Genomic DNA, 9,166 nt, shown 5'->3' on the forward strand with positions numbered 1-9,166 from the left:
CTCTGAAAGTTGCTCATAAACTGAGCTGATTCATTAGAAAATAGCACACTGCTCAGTCTCATGTGACCCCGGACAAAGCTCACAAACACTAGTGATCTGATTAACTCCATAATTAGACAAAGAATCCACTTTCATCGTCAAAGCTTTAAGTTGAGCAGCTATAACAGTAGCTGTATCCACTTCCAGAATTCCTACTACCTTGCCTTGCGACAGTTGCTGTGTAGGATTCTGGTACTCATTAGCTGCAATCAGCTCAATCAGCTCATAAGCTTCATTATAGCTTTTGGCCCATAAGGCTCCACCAGGCGCTGCATCGAGCATAGGTCTAGACTGTGCGCCTAACCCATTGTAAAAATAGTTTATGATCATCCAATCAGGCATGCCATAGTGTGGGCACTTCCTAAGCATCTCCTTGTAGCGATCACAAGCCTTACACAAAGATTCTCCAGATTGTTGCGCAAACTGAGTAAGAGCATTCTTGATTGCAGTTGTCTTTGTCATTGGGAAGAACTTAGTGAGAAACTTTTGAGCAAGATCCTCCCAAGAAGTTATAGAGCCATCTGGTAGAGAATGTAACCAACACTTAGCCTTATCCCTCAAAGAGAATGGGAAAAAGTCTCAGCTTGATAGCATCTTCAGTCACCCCATTAAACTTGAACATGTCACAGATCTCGATGAAATCCCTGATATGCATGTTGGGATCTTCTATAGGAGAACCCCCAAACTGAACTGAATTCTGTATCATCTGAATCGTGCTCGACTTGATCTTAAAGGTTTTAGCCGAGATGGCTGGTCTGATAATGTTGGACTGAATATCATTGATCTTAGGCTAAGAATAGTCCATCAAAGCCTTCAGATTTTAAGCTTAATCTCCCACTACAACTAGAGCTGGTTCCTCAACTTTCTCTTCTTCCTCGACTCTCTGTTCATCCTCAACTTTCTCTTCTTTCTCAAAAACTTTCCGATGAACTACAACTTCTTCCTCGGCTTAATCCAGAATTCTCTTATGAGACCACAAACACGTATGCATACACACTCGCTAGAGTACTTGAAACACGACAAGGAAATAAGTAAGTAACAATGTCTGAGTCAATGAACTTTAACGATAACTGATGACAAACACATAAACTAAAAATTGACGCTGAGTCCCTGGCAGCGGCGCCAAAAACTTGTTAGGGCTAGAACACGCGCTAAAAATTCACGCAAGTATACGCGTTCGCAAGTAATATAAAATTCTTTTTAGTTCGTTCCCACAGAGACTGGTTTAGGTTAACTTTATAATTTATTCGCTTATGCAATAATGATATGGTTATTATTAAATGCTAAGATGAATAACAAGTTGGTTTTGTTTATAAATAAGGTACTAACTAACATGCAAAGAAATAAGAGAATAAAGGGTCGAATTATTATATGAGATAAACATGGGATTCTAACTTAATTAAATACTTAATTCAAAGCTTTCTTGTTCTTAACCTTAGCATGCCATGGTGATGACACTAACCAGATAACACGAAACTGCTACATGCCAACTTTCATTGCACGAATAACATACTACCAGACATCCACAAAAGAGATAGAAACTGAATAGACACCAAATATGTTGAGACCCTATATGTCTATAGAATTTGACAACACAAAGGTTTAATACGCAAGTTTATCTATCTTGATTACATATGGAGAGTAAGATGGTTAAATTACCTACAAATCATGCATAACAAATACATGAACCTATGCTAGCATGGAAAGTTCTAAACCTCTAAATTCACTGTCGCTGCATTAGAGATTAACACGCTATCTTATATGTTCGCGAGACACATAAGACGAATAAGCACAACCAATACTAGGTTATCATACAATCACCACACTCTAAGATATCAAAATAAGATTAACTATTGAAATCCATAAATAAATCCGGTAGAACCCAACGATAACGATTAGCCCATAATCGGACTAATTATCAACGTAGGTTTCGATGAAAGCATGGTACAATAAACGCAGTCTTTATACTGAATAAATAAGAAATGAAGTACGTGAAACAAGAGTATAGGTTCAACAGTTAAGAAAACTAGCATCCAAGATTACAACTAAAAACAAAGAATCACAAGAATAAACTAGATCTCTTCGCCTTGTTGATTTGTGTTATACGGTCTTCTTACGCCTTCTCCTTAAGCTCTGGTACGTCTTGTTATGAAAAATGATCATAAGTTATGTATATATAGCAGCCCATGCAGATTAGAAGTGCAACGAATCAAAATCAGAGTAGAAACAGGATTCTTAGAATTTGACCAGGCGCGGCCGCGCGCTTCACCAGCGCGGGCGTATTGCACTTCTGTAATCCTGGCGCGGTCGTGCGCTACTACAGCACGGGCGCACTGACTCTCTGGAGAAAATCCTAAATTCTGCTTTTCTTGCTGGTGTGAGTTGGTCTTTTCACGACCAATATTCTTGACACATTCCTAACACCAAATTAGCATCAAAACAATTCCAAATCACCTGGATCCCTGTTAAATGCCCGAAATGCAAAACACTACAAAAACACATTAAAAACATGAATAAATTGAGTACAAAATATCAATTCAAAGCGTTACGGAGCGTTATAAGATGACATAAATGCCACTCAATAGCCACACACAGCTTCGTCATAATCGACGCATAGGGTATGGAACCCGTAGTACTCCCATGAAGAAACCTCAAAATACCCTGATGAATAACCATCCCAAGATACACTTAGTTTCCCTGAAGAATGCCCCACAACAAGCATGCACGATCCACAGTAACATCATGCACATGAGAAGATGGCATGATATTGGCACAAATAAACGAATTCCATGCACGTGCAAACCTTTTCATGCACGAAACATGGAAAGTGGCATACTCATTCGTGCCCCTCTTGAACTTCCAATGAGTCTCGGGCACACACAACGTAGCAACGATCAAATCCAAACCAAACTCCTCCGTTGTCTTCTCGATCTAATTATCCTGATCGGGCCACCTCCCGAGCTGCTCAATCACCCTCCGAATCGCCTCAACACTATACTCCACAGTCAACCCCCTCACCACAGAAAAACCGTTCTTCTCCACCTTTGCATTCGCGTAGTACTCGCGAACCACACTCATGGGCACACCAGCGGGCGCCTCGCAAAAAGCAACCCAACCCATCTCCAAGATCATCTCCAATAACTTACCATGTTTCCCAGATGGCAGAAAACCTCGCTCCTTAGCTATGGGCTTCGAAAGCAGCCTCGTATACTCAGCTTCAGCCTCGGGAGTTGCAAACCTTGGTATCACACCCCCAGCACTCGAAGAATCGGTGGTGCTACCGCTAACTTGAGTTCTTTATCTTTTGGGTGTAATTGAGATTGAATAGGTTGAGAGAAAAGATAAGTATTTAAGAAAGATTTGTGTTTGAGAATTTGAGAAGTGATAGAGATGTTTGTGTATTTGTGTGTGTTAGATATATTTGAGATGTTATGTCTAATATGATATGTTTAGTTTTCAGATCTTAACAAACAGGACATATCAGGACTTACTGAAATCAGGACTTACTAGAAGTTAGAACTTAATATCAGAACTTAAGGTCATATCAGAACTTAAGTGCGGGAAGACTTTCATATAAGGAAGGAAGCTGATTTATAGTAGAAGATTGAGACTAAAACAAAATAAGATATGCATGAAAAGAGTTAGAAGACTGGAATACTTGTAGAAGATATCTGATTGATATATTTTAGGAGACAGAATTGTATTCCATATCAATTAGAAGTTTTCTTGTAACTGTGTACTATATAAACACAGACGTAGGGTTTACACTATATGTGTTATCATTATCGAGAAGATTATACATTGTAACCCAACAGATCTTAGTGATATTTGTTCATCACTGAGAGAGAATAACAGTTCTTATTATAACAGAGTTTATTCAATATACTTGATCTTTGTTACATACTTGTGTTAAATCGATTTGATTATATTAACATTGTATTCAACCTCCTTCTACAGTGTTGTGTGACATAACAATTGGTATCAGAGCTTATCTATTAACACACATACAGTAAAGATCCAAACAATCATGTCTGAAGAAGCATAAACTCCAACCAAGCCCACCAAAACTGAAGAAACTCAAAAGACTCAAACCCACAGTCGATATGAGACTATTAGGGTTCCCATACTGTGACCTTCTGAGTATCCCATATGGAAAGTGAAGATGGCTATGTTTCTGGAAGCTACAGATCCAGAATACCTTGACAAAATTAATGAAGGACCACATAAGCCTACCAAGCTCTCTGTTGTAGTTGCTGATCAACCAGCAAAGACCATACCAAAGGAGAAAGGTGAGTACACAGCTGAAGAGATCTCATCTATTGCTAAGGATGTAAAGGTAAGGCATTTACTGCATAGTGCCATTGATAATGTCATGTCAAACAGGGTAATACATTGCAAGACTGCAAAAGAGATAAGGGATGTTTTGGAAAGAAGATGCCAGAGAACTAATGCAATCAAGAAGAACAGGAGGACTATACTCACTCAAGAGTATGAGCACTTTGACTCAAAAGCTTATGAGTCTTTAACTGACTTATATGACAGGTTTGTCAAACTCTTGAATGATCTATCACTGGTGGACAAGGAATATGATTTTGAAGATTCAAATATAAAATTCCTTTTAGCTCTTCCTGAAAATTGGGATTTGAATTCTACTACCATAAGAGACAACTATGACCTTACTGAAACTACTCTTGATGAAATTTATGATATGCTCAAGACTTATGAACTTGAGATGGATCAAAGGAGCAAGAGGCATGGAAGAAAGTCAAGGACAGTTGCTCTTAAGGCTGAGGAGGAATCTCCTAAAATGGCTGCCTCAAAAATGGGCGAAGGAAAGGCTCTCATCATAAATTCTGATTCAGAGTCATCATATTCTGATGATGATGATTCAGAAACTGAAAGTTTACCTGAAATAGATGTTGATGAAGAGATGATTAAATTGTGTGCTCTTATGGTAAAGGGTATCATAAAGATAGCCTACAAGAAATTCAGAAAAGGCAAGAAGTTTTCCAGGAAAAGTGGAAATTCTGATAAGAAAGGGTTCAGAAAGTCTGAAGGCAAGGGAGGAAAGTCTGATAGAGGAGACAACTCAAATGTCAAATGCTACAACTGTGGTGAAAGAGGCCACATATCTCCTGACTGCAAGAAAGGAAAAAGTGACAAAGGCAAGGCACTTCTCACAAAGAAGAAAAGCTGGACAGAGATTCTGAACATGAGATGAACTATGCCCTGATGGCAAATGCTAATAGCAGTATTGAAACTACTGAATTGAAGGTACCTCAAACAACTTATGCCTTTCATACTGATGATATTACTGAGTTGAGATTATATCTTTAAACCATGTTCATTAGTTATAGAGATCAGACTTTAACATGTGAAAGATTAACATCTGAAAATCTTGCTTATAAAAAGAGAAATTATTATTTAGAAAAGGAGTTATTTTTTCTTCATCAAACTAAGAAAGAAAAAGATGATGCTTTATATGTTAGAGATGAAGTGTTAAAACTGAATAAATCTCTAAAAGCTGACTTAGAAAAGGAAAGAGAGATTATCAGAACTTGGACTAACTCTAGCAGAACAACTCAGAATTTATTAAGTAGTGGAAACTAGAAAGAGGGCTTAGGTTATGGAGATGATAAAAGTGAAAAAGAAACTGAACAAATTGAGCCAATTGTTGTTAAACAGACTGCTAAGCCAAAGGTAAATCCTGTTAAGTTTGTAGCAAAAACTGTAAAGTCTGATTCTAAAAAGATGAAAGAGTCTGTGACGTCAACTTCTGAAAAATTAAAACAGGATAAACCAGCTGAAGTCAACATAGGCTTGATGACTAAGAAAATCTAGAAAAACTCTGGGATATGGCAATATCAATATCAGACTTTATGGAGAAAGCTGGCCCGAGAGTTTCTTATGGAGATGGCAACATGGGAAAAACTCTGGGATATGGCAATATCAATTTTAGGAATGTCATCATTGAAATAGTAGCTCTTATCTCAGGACTTAAACACAATCTGCTAAGTGTGAGTCAAATCTGTGACAGAGGTTATCATGTGGATTTCTTTGAAGAACACTGTGAAGTTGTAAGTAATTCTACAAGAAAAGTAGTTCTGAAAGGTTACAGGCATGGTAACATTTATGAAGCCAGACTTTCAACAAGTTCTTATGGTTCTGCAATCTGTCTGTTCAGTAGAGCATCAGTTGAAGAAAGCTGGAATTGGCACAAAAGACTCTCTCATTTAAATTTCAACAACATAAATGAGCTTGTAAAGAAAGATCATGTGAGAGGACTGTCAAAATCAGCATTTGCTCTTGATGGCCTTTGTGATTCTGGTCAAAAGGCAAAACAAAGAAAATCTTCATTCAAGAACAAAACTGAATCCTCAATTCTTGAGCCTTATCACCTACTGCATGTTGATCTATTTGGTTCAGTCAATGTTATGTCTATTGCAAAGAAGAAATATGTTATGGTTATAGTGGATGAGTTCACAAGGTACACTTGGGTGTATTTCCTTCACAAGAAGAATGAAACTGCATCTACTCTAACTGATCATGTCAGACAGCTGGATAAATTGGTCAAAGATTCTGTTAAAATTATAAGAAGTGATAATAGCATTGAGTTCAAGAATTCAATCATAGAAGAGTTCTGTAAAGAGCATACAATCAAACAAGAATTTTCTGCACCTGGAACTCCACAGCAAAATAGAGTTGTAGAAAGAAAGAACAGGACTCTCATTGAAGCTGCTCGAACTATGCTTGATGAAGCAAAGTTACCAACCTACTTTTGGGCTGAAGCTGTGCAGACTGCTTGTTTTACACAGAATGTTACACTAATAAATGTTATTCCCAGTGGACTAACAATAAGATTTACAGAAGGGGGGTTGAATGTAAATCTCAAAACTTTTTCAAGTTTTCAGCAGTTTCTAAGGCTAAGTGTTTTTGAGAACAAGTGTGTGAATTGCTTGAACCTAATACAGACAAATATATATTCAAACACAAATGTAAAGAACACAAGGAACTTAAAAACTTTTCTGGTGGATTTGTTGTTCCACCAGAGATGTGTTATTTCAGAAAATCTTATTTCAGAAAATCTGTGATTCAAAGAATTAAATCACAGCTGCTTCCTAGTACAAACTAGATGATTTTCTCTCTTGATATTTCTAAACAGCTCAGGAAAATTCATGTCTAATTACTAGCTGCTACTTGGTTTATATATCACCATGTTTACAAGTGAAGATAAAACTGTAAAATACAATTAAAAAGATTCTTCACATGTTTTTTCTTCATTTCTCTATCAAATGCAATTTAGGCTTGGCTGTAGATCTTTGAATACTTCCTTGTTTGCATCAGAATGGAAATGCTGCATTTTCTTGATTCCTCCTAGAGGCTTCCACATTCCAGTTTGTCTCTGTCAACCCATGTGCCTCTGTCAGCTTGTGAATTGTCACTATCAACTGCTAATGAACTAAGCATCCATTGAAGCTTTCATCCGTTGATGCCTTATCCGTTGAGGCTTTATCCGTTGAAGCTTTATCCGTTGATGCATTATCAGTTGAAGTCTTTATCCGTTGAATCACTTATCCGTTGATGGATATTATCCGTTGAAGCATTAGAGACATCCGTTGAAGCTTTGTTTCTTATCCGTTGAAGGTCTTCAATATCCGTTGATACTTCTTCACTTATACAAAATTACAAGGCATGAAATATTTACAGTTAGCCCTCCTATTTGCATATCCATTAGTAGTCAACATGACTGATAATTTCCTACAACATCTAAGAATTACAACTTGAATCCAGAGAATGAAATGTGCTACAATACTAAACTTATTGCTAAGTAAAGCTACACCTTCAACGGATAGCCAAGATGGTCTTATCCGTTGAGGCTACAAACACTAGATTTCTACTTAAGTGTTTTGTTTAACTTATCATCAAACTAATACACATATTCCTAACAATCTCCCCCTATTTATGTCTACTAGAACTGCAGGCATAAATTTGGGTTTAGCTTGATGATAACAAAACACTTGACAAATATATAAACTGTAATAAAGCAGAAATTCAAAAGTGCTACAAAAATGTGTATGCTGAGATGGAATTGAAGAGTTACATTATTTCCAAGGTTGCTTCTTTAGCCTGAGCAGATTAGTTTCTTTTCCTTTGATTCCTTGTTTTCTTTCCTAGCCTCCTGTCATTCTCCTCTATTTGAAGTTGAAGTTGTCTGTAGAATTCAGCTTCATCTTCTTCATTGATCTCTAACTTAGATTGCATATCCTTGAGAGTTTCATTACTGGCAATCTTGAGCTGATCTTTAATTCTGAAAAATCTTCTGACTCCTTTGTTGTCTCTGAACTCCATCAACCAATGAGGTGATTTGTGAATTGTAGTTCCTCTTTCTTGAATGAGTAATGTTCTAGGCAAAGCATTGGGCTCCCTCCAAGTTTTCCTTATGTTGGCAATCTTGTTGAGAATCTCAGTCTTGGCAGTCCTGGTAAAGCCAGAATCCCTTTTTATGGCTGAGTAGACTCTAATCAAGGTAGAGTAGCCTTCATTCAGAATTCTATAAAGAGGCCAGGTTCTTTCCCCATCTCCTTTGTATTTGAACACTAGTCTTTCTGGTAGCTGTCTGTAGGCAGCTATTCCCCTTACTTCCTGCAGCTCATCCAGATAGAGTTCAATGTCTGAAAATTCTTTTATGTCACAGATGTGAACATAATCATCCTTAGAGGCTTGAGGCTTAGGCTTCTGTGTGAATTTGATTGAGGCTTTAGAGGGTGTTGATTTGATTCTTCTTTTCTGCTTCTTTGATGGTGGAGAAGAGCTTAAGAAGGTGGGCAATTTGATGGTGTCCCAATCAATTGGTTCCTCCTTGGGAATGATTGTTTCACCATGAATGTTCATGAAGGGGTCAGGCACAATGGGTTCAGGAATAGAGGGTAGTGGTTTGGATATTGATTGGGTTTCTTCAGTCTCATCTACCATCTTTCTCTTTGCATTGACCTTCTTTCTGTTCCCTTTTTGCCATTCTTCTCTTCCCTTACTTCTTTCCTCCATATCAGTATCAACTATGTTCCCCATAGCTTCATCTTCACTTTTGTCTTCAATTTCTTTCTGTTCTTCAGCCTGACTTGACTCT

General features: G+C 37.6%; 1 non-coding gene across 1 annotated transcript; it reads left to right on the forward strand.

The window, feature by feature from the left end:
- Positions 1-379: 379 nt before the first annotated feature.
- LOC141715800 (small nucleolar RNA R71) lies at positions 380-486 on the forward strand. The gene has a single exon (XR_012572549.1). It is a non-coding gene; the product is annotated as a small nucleolar RNA R71 (small nucleolar RNA).
- Positions 487-9,166: the final 8,680 nt, after the last annotated feature.

The sequence above is a fragment of the Apium graveolens genome, chromosome 3, assembly GCF_009905375.1.
Source record: "Apium graveolens cultivar Ventura chromosome 3, ASM990537v1, whole genome shotgun sequence".
Taxonomy (NCBI): Eukaryota; Viridiplantae; Streptophyta; class Magnoliopsida; order Apiales; family Apiaceae; genus Apium; species Apium graveolens.